The sequence below is a fragment of the Saccoglossus kowalevskii genome, chromosome 7 (assembly GCF_978046115.1).
Source record: "Saccoglossus kowalevskii chromosome 7, keSacKowa6.1, whole genome shotgun sequence".
In the NCBI taxonomy this organism is placed as follows: Eukaryota; Metazoa; Hemichordata; class Enteropneusta; family Harrimaniidae; genus Saccoglossus; species Saccoglossus kowalevskii.
The window spans coordinates 4,375,342-4,388,920 of record NC_140647.1 but is presented as its reverse complement, the minus strand read 5'-3'; positions in this window follow the sequence as shown (position 1 = coordinate 4,388,920).

Below are 13,579 nucleotides of genomic sequence, written 5' to 3'. Positions count from 1 at the left end.
TACACTCAAATTGTAGCCATTATTGACACAACATAGGGTTAACCGGACAAAAATGAACAGAAACTCTAGGCCTATTAATGAAAAGGCGAGCCTTCACATTTTGCACACAAACGATGATACCCGCTCACATGTTGCATGCCTCGGGGGTATACGGGTTATTTCGTATTATTCGGAGAACTAATACTCTGGCTGCGGTAAATACTAAATACGGTGAATAACGACCGAGTTGACAGGCTTAACCTAGTTCATTTATCATAAAAATGACATTATATACTAAAGTCGAATTAATAGTGCAGAATCGATAAAGTGAATCATTGTAACATGTGTGACAAATTGATAATACCTGCGATGGTTGATCAAATAGACGCTATCCTAAATAGTGCTAAATGTAAATGTTAGTCCAAAATATTGGAGAAAAAATTGAAAGGAATATACAGAATAAATATGCAAACTTTGAAGCATTGTCATCTGCATGGGTTCTATGACGCACATGTCGTTTATTATTTCAGATTTATGACATTTCATTGAATTTTTCAGAAATATAGTGCTATTGGGAAATATGTTTAAACGCTAACGATTAGCCATTGCGTTTTGCGTTGTTAAAGCCGATTAATCTTTTGTATGAGAATTAAAAAAATCTTAACCAGGTCCATTCGCAACAGATTCAACTTACATAGCAGCGAGAAATAAAGGCGTTCAACTTTGACCCGTGTCTTCTTTTGTGGATGGATTAGAGCACTTTATAATAACAATAATTTACAAGGTGTACGTGCGATAATTCAACAGAGCGCTTATAAAAAGATATTTAAAGCTAAGGATTTTCCGGTTCTCTTATTGTATTGAGTTTGGCATGGAAAAAAACAGGGTCACCGTGACACTTATTGCTAAATATTACGTTGCCTCCGTATTATTGCCTTTTTCCAAGTTTTATGTATTTGTGACGTAGATTTGTTTCTCTTTGATATCACCCAGTCACTGTCCCCTCAAAACTTGAATTGTTTTACAAGCGTGATACTCAGTTTCATATATATATTGGTGAAGGTGTACATTATAGAATGACTGGATATATCAACCAGCGTTTCAGTAACAACAAGTCGCATCTATTTTTCGAATTATATTTTGTCATAGCAAAAACACGCGACTTTGCGTTTGATTTTCTGTGGAAACGCATCGCAACACGGCACTCCGCGTTCCATTTACTATGGAAACACGCTCGAACACGCGCCGTTGTGTTTGATTTCATGGATACAGGCTAATAAAGACAATTCTGTCAAGGTAAAAGAACCTTGGCTGGCGAAGATGATAACAACCGATTAAGAAGTCATTATTATAAGTCAATATTATTATATTGTTTTGTTCATTGTCTCTTATACCCTTCAACGGATTCTACGATTTTCATATTGTTTATATATTTCTATTAACTCGGGCACAAATAGTATAATCTGCCAAGTGTATAATATAAAATACATTAAGGTTACCAGCAGAGATATATTTGAATAAATAGCTAGAATGCACAAATATTTAGAAAATCCTTTAAGAGTCTTTTGAAAGCAATTTAAGAAAAACGAGATAAAATTAAACAAAAATGTGTGTTTTATCCCATATACTGGACTAACCTGATGCATTACATTATGTAATGTAATGTAATGTAATGTAATGTAATGTATACATCAATAAAGTGAAGTGCGTGCATCGACTACACTAATATTATTGAGCTGGGAAAACATGCTTACACATGTATATTTAAACTTGTTTACATTCGTTTGTTTTAAAATAACAATTTGTAATTCATACTTTATCGTTGTAAAGTTTCATACTTTCCACTCTCTACACCAAGAATGACCCACAAAATGAACTTCGTGACGAGGTATTTATATTATAAAAGCCGTGAAGCTTGCGTACGCTTCTCATATATACGGAATCAATATCCGTTTTGACGGACAGCATTTGGATTATATAGTCATGCATTACGACCTATTTGTCAGCATAAGGACAGAAGAGTCAATTACAAGTACGAACAAGTTCAATTTTGTATGTTGATGAATTCCCACTGTCACAGCTTGGTTGGCAATATCTTTTGTGTTTGGAATAGTTATTTTATAAAATCGATTGCAGTATTTAATCGCTAACACGCAGTGACTTCTACTTCAACTCTATATTAAATGCTCGTAAACTTAAAAGTGAAATACGAGTGTTGCACAGGAGATTCACGCGGAATATTACATTATTCGATACATACAAATACCTATATAAAGATACATCATTAATTTTTTATTCTATTGCTTCGTGACTTGTATATATCGCAACTAATTTGTTTGTAACACCGATCTGCAGTAAAAATTGAACCATAAAACAGCTTTATATTTCAAAATATGTTAACAAACATACACACAAACAAACAAACAGCGATTGAGTTTCTAGGATGTAGAAATCAAAGAGAGATCATTTTTCTTTGTGAATGCGTTTCATTCACCATTTCGAGCCCAGTATACAATGAGTGTACATAGTAAATGTTATAATACATGGTTGGTTATTGGCTATAGAATATACAATATATTGTTTAGTTAAAATGACAAAATCTGTTCTGATATATGGTTAAAACACCGCGAATAAACTTAATATTGGAACTTTGATAAAAATCAAGCGCAAAGTAGCGTGTTTTTACTATGACAAAATATAATTCAAAAATAGATGCGACTTGTTGTTACTGAAACGCTTGGTGTGCAAAGCATCTATCGTGAAACCTTGGATGACGTCATTTATAAAATGGTGATCATTGAAATAGTGTATACATGTGTCTAGCAGTGCTGATAAAACTTAATTATCTAAACTCTGTAGATTATTCATTATTTAACCTAAACTCCAAAATTGAATGCATATATGCATTACATTGTATATTGTGTTGTTCAGGTCAATTATATTCCATGCCAGTCTTCATTTAGCATTTTATTCCATGACATCAGACAGACATCAAGAGAGACCATGTTCAATTTCGGAATTTCAGTAACACTGCAACCTTTGTTGTCATGCGCACAGACAACGTTCAAGGAATACTCATTGGCGATGCTATTAATGTTCCCTTTTATATTCACACATTCAGAAGACATATACATCACATTGGCAGAGGCTACACATAAATAAAAAGCACACGAAAAAGCCCTCATTACGAGCATGTACGCAGTTGTATGCGAGCTTTAGACATGTATAATCAGAAAATTATTTCACTAATGGGAAATTCCAAAAGAATTGGAGCTCAACCAATTTCCAGAATATGCATCTATTGCCCATAGTAAAATGTACACAATCACTATTTCAATTTGCTGGAGCATTTTGCTGTTCAGTGGATCGTGAAATGCTGAAAGACTCAGAGTATTAAATAAATAGACTTTAATAGAATGTCTTTTAAGTGCAAGAATCCACTTGTCGATGATAATATATATATATAAAACAAAATTAAATTGTATGCATGGTTGCTTTGATTAAATGTTTAAATTGATGAAATTAGTTTAAAGAACAATATGCCTCATTGGATTGACCTGAATGCCAACAATATCTTATGTCTTCTACTCGAAACCTACTACTCAACTACACGTGTGACACCATCTGTGGTTATTTATTTTTCTGTGTTTGAATTTTGGTCCAACTGAATTTTCCTTTTTCATGATATATTGGATGTACTCATGTAACATGATATTGTAGTTTTCTATGATTGCCTGTTACGAATTACTTACCTACACTTCCGTGGTTTACTCTGCAATATATGTATTATTGTTGATGACCTTTTTCAGATCTATTATCTAGATTACTGACACTAAAACAAATAGAACGTGCTAACAGTTTGTCTCATCGGCGATCTTACATTTTCATCATAGCAGTTTTGTGATATACGGTGATATACCGGAAACTCGATTTGTTTCTCAAGTGACATATTTATTAATATCGTTCATACATATCGGGAACGAGATAACATTACTTCGTTAGAAAGATAACCAAAGAGGGCGCTTTTCATATATCGAGGTTATATGTAGCACGACTATGCTTAGATATCGTTGCTATGTTACACACATGGAGCCAAGCACACTTTCACATAAATTTGGTCACATAACATCTACCATTTTTAACGTATTGAAGCATTGAAACACATTCCGATTGGTATTATCTGACATATTGGGAGGGGTCCTCAGGTTGAATAAGCTTCTCCAAAGGGCGACAATATGACCCAGTTAATTCCAGCATATAGCTTCAGAGCAGACCAACTGCTTATATGGAAAAACGGATATAACAATAGATCGGTGAACATAATAAGCCGTACACATGTACAAAACAAATGACAATATTCGGGAAAAAAATCCACAAGTATGTTATAAAATAAAGTCATATCAGTGGGCGTAAAGTGAAAAAATATATGTGAAATTATTACAGTACGGTCACCTTCCGCACCTAGGAATTATATGGAAGCAGGAAGAAAAGTAGATATAATATAACAACAAACGGAAAATCTATATAGTATATATTAACGATATTCATTTCGAGGACTAGGTTGTAACTTGATAGCAGACAAGTGTGCAGGTGTTCTTGTCATCAAAGGTTATTAACTACTTGGCTGTGGTTCCATTGAGAGCATCTCTGATGAATTCAACACTCAATTGAGAGTTGCCTTTCAAATTCATTACGCTGACGTTACTGACACTGAAAATATCGAAGAAAATCAAGTGTCCCAATAATCTCACGGGAGAAACTATTTTTTTTGTGGCAGTCTGTGAATACAAATGCTTTCAATATCACTGGAAAAATTGTAATATTGATAATCGATTTTTGATTACTTCATCTACGCTCACTTAGATTTAATGTACTGTAATTGATTTGTATTAATGAATAGATCTATTCAGAATTCAATACAAAGCAACACCGCATTATTGTATTGAAATGTCACAAGATGAAATAGATTTACAATAAATGCCATAAAGAAAATGACAAATATAACGCCGGGAATGAAGTGATTTAGCATAAATATATTTGTAAATTTGTCAGTATAAAGTATTATTTCTGCTAAAGTATCCATTATTTTCTTGTGCTGTATTTCTGGTATAAAACAAACTTATGATGCGTCTATAAGATGTTGCTATAAGTACAGTGATGAATCAAAGCCTTATAAATGCTAATGTAGCAATGTGACATGAACAATTGGGTTTACTGGTAATCGGTTCTCACTGCGTACGGAGACTCGCGATAGTGAATAGATATAAATTGCTGTATTGGTGAAATAACACTCAAATTTATCCTGACTGTATCGTTGGAAAAAGTTTGCGAGAAACAAAATCTTTCAATGTAATGTCGCATAATGAAATTAACACCAATCATACGACAATCATACATTTGAATATTAAACAAATTTTTGCAAATCAATCAAAAATATGTTTTAAAACGAGTGCATACGCATTGCAATAACACTTGCATGATAATTGTTTGTTTTGTTTAAATAAGCAACTATACTAATACTTGTTGTTACTTATCTCGATAATCATTCATTATTTGACTCGATGTAGGTGTAGATGAAAACACATTTTTGAATAATCTAACTAGATACGACAATAACGCCAAGAAATGTAAATACAGAGGTATTTTATATCAATCCTAAGAAATATTAGAGCAATTAATTAGTATTATCCATGTCAAATAGTTTTCTTAAACTATATTCAGTTAGTGGTAAAATATGATATTGTCATGTTTGCATCATGCTGGCATTTTAACACCACACTGCGAAAACGGAAGCAGGCGTGGGAACCCACGCCGACTCAACCGATGTCATGTTTGCATCATGCTGGCATTTTAACACCACACTGCGAAAACGGAAGCAGGCGTGGGAACCCACGCCGACTCAAATTTCTTTGTTCCTGCATTACAATTTGTCCACGTAGTGTGAATTCATGTGCCATCAGGTGTGAACTGACTTCTCGCCAACGCTTAAATGGGGAGGGGGAAATGGAATTGGGGGACGTTGGGACGTCATACCAGGTGCAGGTCTTGACGGATGGTTGCGATAACCTCGCAAGTGGTGTCTCACGTGTCTTAATATTAAAGAACATCGAAGCTCAATTCCAGAAACTGACTGTGTCTGACTACATGGGTGTGTGAATGACTTCAGTGTTCCGTTATAAGGTCTTATGGTTTCCCTACACTGCAGAAGCGAGTAATCCCCGAAATTCTCCTTTGAGCCACATTACAGTATGCTACATTTATACTGAAGACACAATGTGGCAAAACACATTAAACTTAGTTGTTTCAAATTTAATAAGCTGTTTCAATTTATAAAATGTACTATATTATGACAGAATTTGAACAAATATATAGACACGTTATTTTAGATATTTCAGATGTTCAGTGAAAGAAAATAAATGAGTATGCTTATTCTTTTAAAATGTATTACAATACATGCAGAATATTTCAGCAAACAATGTGTACACTACGTCTCATGTATGATAGAGCTTTGTAGTTATCACATAATAAGGGGAATATTATTAGTAAGAAAAATTAGAAAGTGTATAACTTGTATTGATATTGAATTAATTGATTAACGCGACAACCCTTGAATATTTTTAAAAGGTATTAAGGGAACAGTGGATTAAGTGGTTAAGGTCATTGTATAATATGTCTCCGCTCTTGGTGCTTGTGTGTGCACATGTGTGTTCTAAATCTATTACAGAAGATTCTCAATTTTTTCAAGCATGTCAAACTCTGCGGATTGAAATTACTGAACTAATCGCTTCCCTCGAGGCGTAGAATTACCTGCTAACACCACCATTATCCTGCTGTGTTTATGTCTGGCGCCGGATTACAATTAATGAGTAGTTGGAAGGAGGCTGCATGGAATATAATTGTCACAATTATTATCAACACCGGTGGGCTGCAATGCTTTTAAAATTAAATTGAAGAAACGTAAATGGCGTGTAATATTATAGGATGTGACATTTCCTTATTCATCGTCAAGTCTATTTTACTTGTTTATTTTCTGTAAAATATAAATGTACATACATATAGTCGGTTTAGCTTTCCCGCGGATTTATCTCGATTTCTAAAAGAATTGCCATATGCGATAATATATATATTTAGTATGTACCCTGTTAACAAATTCCCACGTTTATTTTCATCGTATAAATGTATAACTTTGGTTAAATATAGCACCGACATATTTGCTTACGGATTACACAAAACTATTCTATTTGCTGGTTCATTTATCAATAACAGGAGAATAATGAAGTTGTCACGTCTTTATACGTATACGTATAACTCAGGTTCATATATTTTAAGAAAAAATCCATATATGTATTTGTTACTACAACTGTAAACATTTGTTAGTTATCTTTGAAATCTACATCAATAGTACCCAATATGTTTGATACTGACGCAAAATATAACCCCTGACAATATTTTTCCCACATATCACGTGATAACAAACATATGGTGACGTGAAACGCGGGATCTCGTGCGTAATTATCCTTGTATTTCTGATGCAACATCAATCAATGGCGGACACCATATACATGTATATTTTTACTTGGAACAATGCGAATTATAAGTTGTTTTTAGTAGGTCTAACACTTGGTTTATAACAATCTAATTTAATAGCCTCATTGGTCAATTTTCTGTCTAATTCAATAAAAATATAATGTAAATGTTATTTTAAATGTGCATACATATAGTGAATTCGTCTTTCGAACGGGTTTATTCTGATAAAAAAAATGCACGGGTGACACAATACTATGTTATTTACAACAATTAAACTTTGCTAGCTCATTATCATATACAGGAGTAAGATGAAATAGTCACGAACCATCATACATTATATGATGCAATTGTTGCGACCATGTATGGCTATAAAGCAACGGCAATGCAACACAATTAAAAAGAATGATTTGTCTAGTTTGTAATATTCAATACTTGTCCATTCAACATCACTGGTATTAACAAAAACGTTTCAAAACGTGCTGCGTTCGCTGACATTTCGCGTGATTATTCTTTTATAATTTTGAATAATACAGTTTGAGATTCAGTTTGAAGAAAACAATGATAACACTCATATATGTGATTCCCTTCGTCTTGATACAAATTATAATTGTGATGTGAAACCAAAAGCTAAATGAGTGTTACAAAATAAATACTTTCAGTAAAAGCACATAATTCTACAGTACAGATAATTAATCATATCAATCACGTACCCATAAGGGAACCTGTCCAGTGCATTAATCCCAAATATCCATATACCATTTGTCAAAAATGACAGCCAGCTGAATGAGTGGTAAAATGTCAACGACCCACAACGTAACAGATGTTATATATTAAAAAGATTTTTACTCAAAGCACAATTTACATAAAACTTACACATGCTATGCTACAATTAAAACCTGGAAACATTCACGTCATTTATATTTAACGTTTTTAGGATTCCATGTAAGCACATTATTCCATGGATAACTCATCATAATATTCAAAATTGATCGTGACAGTCATATGTAGCCCTCATAACACTACGTATAATTGTTTAGCAAAGATTACAGAACAAATTTTTGTATTGATATGATAGAATATTTCTGCCATAGGAACCAATTGTAAACTATTAAAAAACACACATTGCTCATCCTTTTTTGAGTTCGTGATGTGTAAAACCTTAGTTCGGTGACTATATATTTTTATTTCAGAATTTTAAACATTGGGACAATCCGACCCCTCTTTTTGAATATCAAATATTTCTGTGTATTTTTTAATCGAAGCAAACTACCCAAAGTGCCACTAAACAAGAGCATTTGATTATATGCTTTGTAGCAAAATAATATTAAGCATTTAGTGTAAATGAATATGTAATTTCAAAACATGCCAAAATAATGCATATGCAATAACAATTTTGTGTTCGGCATGGTTAATTGAACATGGTTAATAATGATGCGTATTGAATGGTTGTCTCAGTATTCTCTGATTATTTTATTAAGGAAACATCTGCTGTGATGTTACTAACCTGGTCATAGAGCGTTTCAGTCTGTACATTACGTATCTTTATTATTTATTTATCAACAGTTCGAGAATGTTAGATTTGTAGCAAATGTTGGCTTGAAGTAATAACGAAGTGCGTAACATATTTTGTAATTGAGACCAAATTTATTCCCCACATATTAACGGTTATATTAATACTGTTTCATATAGAAACGTTAGAAAATCAAAAATAATGTGACGACGATTCACACCACGCAATTTAAATTGTAGATTAAAACCAATATGTATTTAGGACACACGGTGCTTATACTATCAATTTATACATGAAAACGTCACAATGGTATTTCAGTCCTGCCACGGAAGATATATAGCATCTGATTCAGACCCAGCTGTGAGAATAACTATAATAATTAAATATTGCAGTAGTTTTAGAATTATGGCTCCCTAAGTAATTGTAAATCTGCACTAGGTAAGAATATACGTAGAGTATGGTGTGGCTATTTTCTTATAAGTCAATCGATATTAATACGTCGAATGAATCAATATTGACATTCTGATCTTCTTGTTGCATGTTCGCATATAATATCAACTATTATATTTAAAAAAACTATTATGCAGTCAAGTAATACGAAATGAGGTATTGCCAGACTAGCCAATAAACTGTCAGTTCTGACATAGCGAATGTGTCTTAGTTGTATTTGATGTATATTTTTGGTGTGTAACCGACGTCTCTGTCTGCCTGGTATAATTAGTTTTCTCACTTAGATATAAACCTGCACGTGTACATTTTATTCAATATATTAATTCAGCTTCGTTCACACTTGAACTCGGACACAAATTTATTATTCTATAATATATTATATAACATATTAAAAAAGTCATATTGAAAATATGAGTATGAGTATGAACAGTACGACCATCAACAATCAATGTCACAGCGCCGCCTATCAACGCACTGCATTTAATGGCGCATTTCAAAGACCACTATAAATCGTATTCAATACCATATAGAAAGAGAAATAACCCCTTACAGATGCACAGCACTGCGAATTCCCTGCATATTTCAGATTACGAATACTGTTTCAACGTCTCAGCTGAGAAAAGTTAGACCTGGGAATTCAGAATATCTGTTGATAATTGAGGTTGGTAAATCTTAATAAACGATATTTAATTAAACCTATAATTGGGTCATTATTTATTTATATCGACTCAACGCGAGGGAGTATGATATCTTTTTATCATTCTCCCGAATTTTACATATATGTTGAATGTTTGAAATTTTACATATATGTTGAATGTTTGAAATTTTACATATATGTTGAATGTTTGAAATTTTACATATATGTTGAATGTTTGAAATTTTACATATATGTTGAATGTTTGAAATTTTACATATATGTTGAATGTTTGAAATTTTACATATATGTTGAATGTTTGAAATTTTACATATATGTTGAATGTTTGAAAATTTACATATATGTTGAATGTTTGAAATTTACATATATGTTGAATGTTTAAAATTTTACATATATGTTGAATGTTTGAAATTTTACATATATGTTGAATGTTTGAAATTTTACATATATGTTGAATGTTTGAAATTTTACATATATGTTGAATGTTTGAAATTTTACATATATGTTGAATGTTTGAAATTTTACATATATGTTGAATGTTTGAAATTTTACATATATGTTGAATGTTTGACATTTTACATATATGTTGAATGTTTGAAATTTTACATATATGTTGAATGTTTGAAATTTTACATATATGTTGAATGTTTGAAATTTTACATATATGTTGAATGTTTGAAATTTTACATATATGTTGAATGTTTGAAATTTTACATATATGTTGAATGTTTGAAATTTTACATATATGTTGAATGTTTGAAATTTTACATATATGTTGAATGTTTGAAATTTTACATATATGTTGAATGTTTGAAATTTTACATATATGTTGAATGTTTGAAAATTTACATATATGTTGAATGTTTGAAATTTTACATATATGTTGAATGTTTGAAATTTTACATATATGTTGAATGTTTGAAATTTTACATATATGTTGAATGTTTGAAATTGTACATCTATGTTGAATGTTTGAAATTGTACATATATGTTGAATGTTTGAAATTGTACATCTATGTTGAATGTTTGAAATTGTACATCTATGTTGAATGTTTGAAATTTTACATATATGTTGAATGTTTGAAATTTTACATCTATGTTGAATGTTTGAAATTTTACATATATGTTGAATGTTTGAAATTGTACATATATGTTGAATGTTTGAAATTTTACATCTATGTTGAATGTTTGAAATTGTACATCTATGTTGAATGTTTGAAATTGTACATATATGTTGAATGTTTGAAATTTTACATCTATGTTGAATGTTTGAAATTGTACATCTATGTTGAATGTTTGAAATTTTACATCTATGTTGAATGTTTGAAATTGTACATCTATGTTGAATGTTTGAAATTGTACATATATGTTGAATGTTTGAAATTGTACATCTATGTTGAATGTTTGAAATTGTACATCTATGTTGAATGTTTGAAATTTTACATATATGTTGAATGTTTGAAATTTTACATCTATGTTGAATGTTTGAAATTTTACATATATGTTGAATGTTTGAAATTTTACATATATGTTGAATGTTTGAAATTTTACATATATGTTGAATGTTTGAAATTGTACATATATGTTGAATGTTTGAAATTTTACATCTATGTTGAATGTTTGAAATTGTACATCTATGTTGAATGTTTGAAATTTTACATCTATGTTGAATGTTTGAAAATTTACGTATATGTTGAATGTTTGAAATTTTACATCTATGTTGAATGTTTGAAATTTTACATCTATGTTGAATGTTTGAAATTTTACATATATGTTGAATGTTTGAAATTTTACAAATATGTTGAATGTTTGAAATTGTACATATATGTTGAATGTTTGAAATTTTACATCTATGTTGAATGTTTGAAATTTTACATATATGTTGAATGTTTGAAATTTTACAAATATGTTGAATGTTTGAAATTTTACATCTATGTTGAATGTTTGAAATTGTACATATATGTTGAATGTTTGAAATTTTACATATATGTTGAATGTTTGAAATTGTACATATATGTTGAATGTTTAAAATTTTACATATATGATGAATGTTTAAAATTGGCCAAAATCGCATGAGTTCTCATTCTATGAGTTCACTATGTGATATTAAATCAACGTCACATCATGTATCATATATACATCTGAAAACAAGTCAACTTGAAGAAGTACATGAAAATATTTTTAAAAAACAAACTAAATTGCCCATTGTGTACAAAATATAATTGCCAACAATTTATCGTTGCATGCATTTTTAGAAATAAATCGTTATGTTGTCATGGGAACGCTTGACTAGAGTTGTACACTAATTAATAAAGATATTGAGAATGAGACGAGGGTGTCATGTATGGAAACATACCAGGGTGAATAACAATTACCAATTGAACAGTTGCCATGTATATCATTAATAAGAATTTGCGTATATTTAAATTTTACCGGAAAATCATTTAAACAATAAATGTTTTGCTATAAGAACAGGGAACTTAAACTTATTAATATACTATCACTTTTTAAGAAAACAGTGATAAAATATATGACGATATAATTGCCATACCTTTTTAGAAGATTTATTACCGCATATTGTAGTTTGGCAGGTCTTTAATCTCACGTAACATACGTCCCATTTGTTATTTTCCTTGTCAGTGTGAGTTGTTATTCGACTCCAAATCATAGAAAACTAAGTAGATTTGACAATTAAAGCGACAACTGATGGATATATATTTACCTTACGGTGATCGACGCCGTGTACGGAGGTCAGTAGGTATGACGTAGGCTCCATCATTTACTGTGACAGTTTATTTGTTCTTTGTCACCATTGAAACGGAAAGGACAACCGATACGTCACGTTAGGAATGATTTACAGATTCTACAAAAAATTCATTGTGTAAACACGAATGATCGATGCCGCCCTCAGACGGCGAAGCTTGCACTATGCAATTCGTTACTCAGATAATATATGTATATAACGTTAGTGGACGGCAGGCCAATTATTCTAATTAGGCATTCAAACAGTTACATTTAATAGTGACCATGCAATGTGACCATGGACAGTTTTTAATGTAATCAGAACTTTACTGTACATATTTAAGACCTATTTTGTTCATTGTTTTCTGTGAACTTCTTGATTTGAAACCATTCGAACAACTGCCACATACACAGGGTTAATTGGATATAAATGCTGCTGTAGTGTTTTCGGTGCTTAGAACTCGAACATAGGACCGATTGTGATTCAATTTATAGTGCAGTGCACGTTTTTCGAGTAAAGTGAGAACTTTCTCAGTCATAAACATAAAATAATAGTCCAGCAAAATAGTTATTGTATTGTTCAAATTTTAAACGCGTGAAATTTGATTGAGTTTAATATGGTCTTCAAAATAAGAGATGAGATCTCTTCTATAGGCACATATATTTGGGTTTAAGGAATAAGATTTCGAATAAAAAATTGAAAAATCTTGTAATTT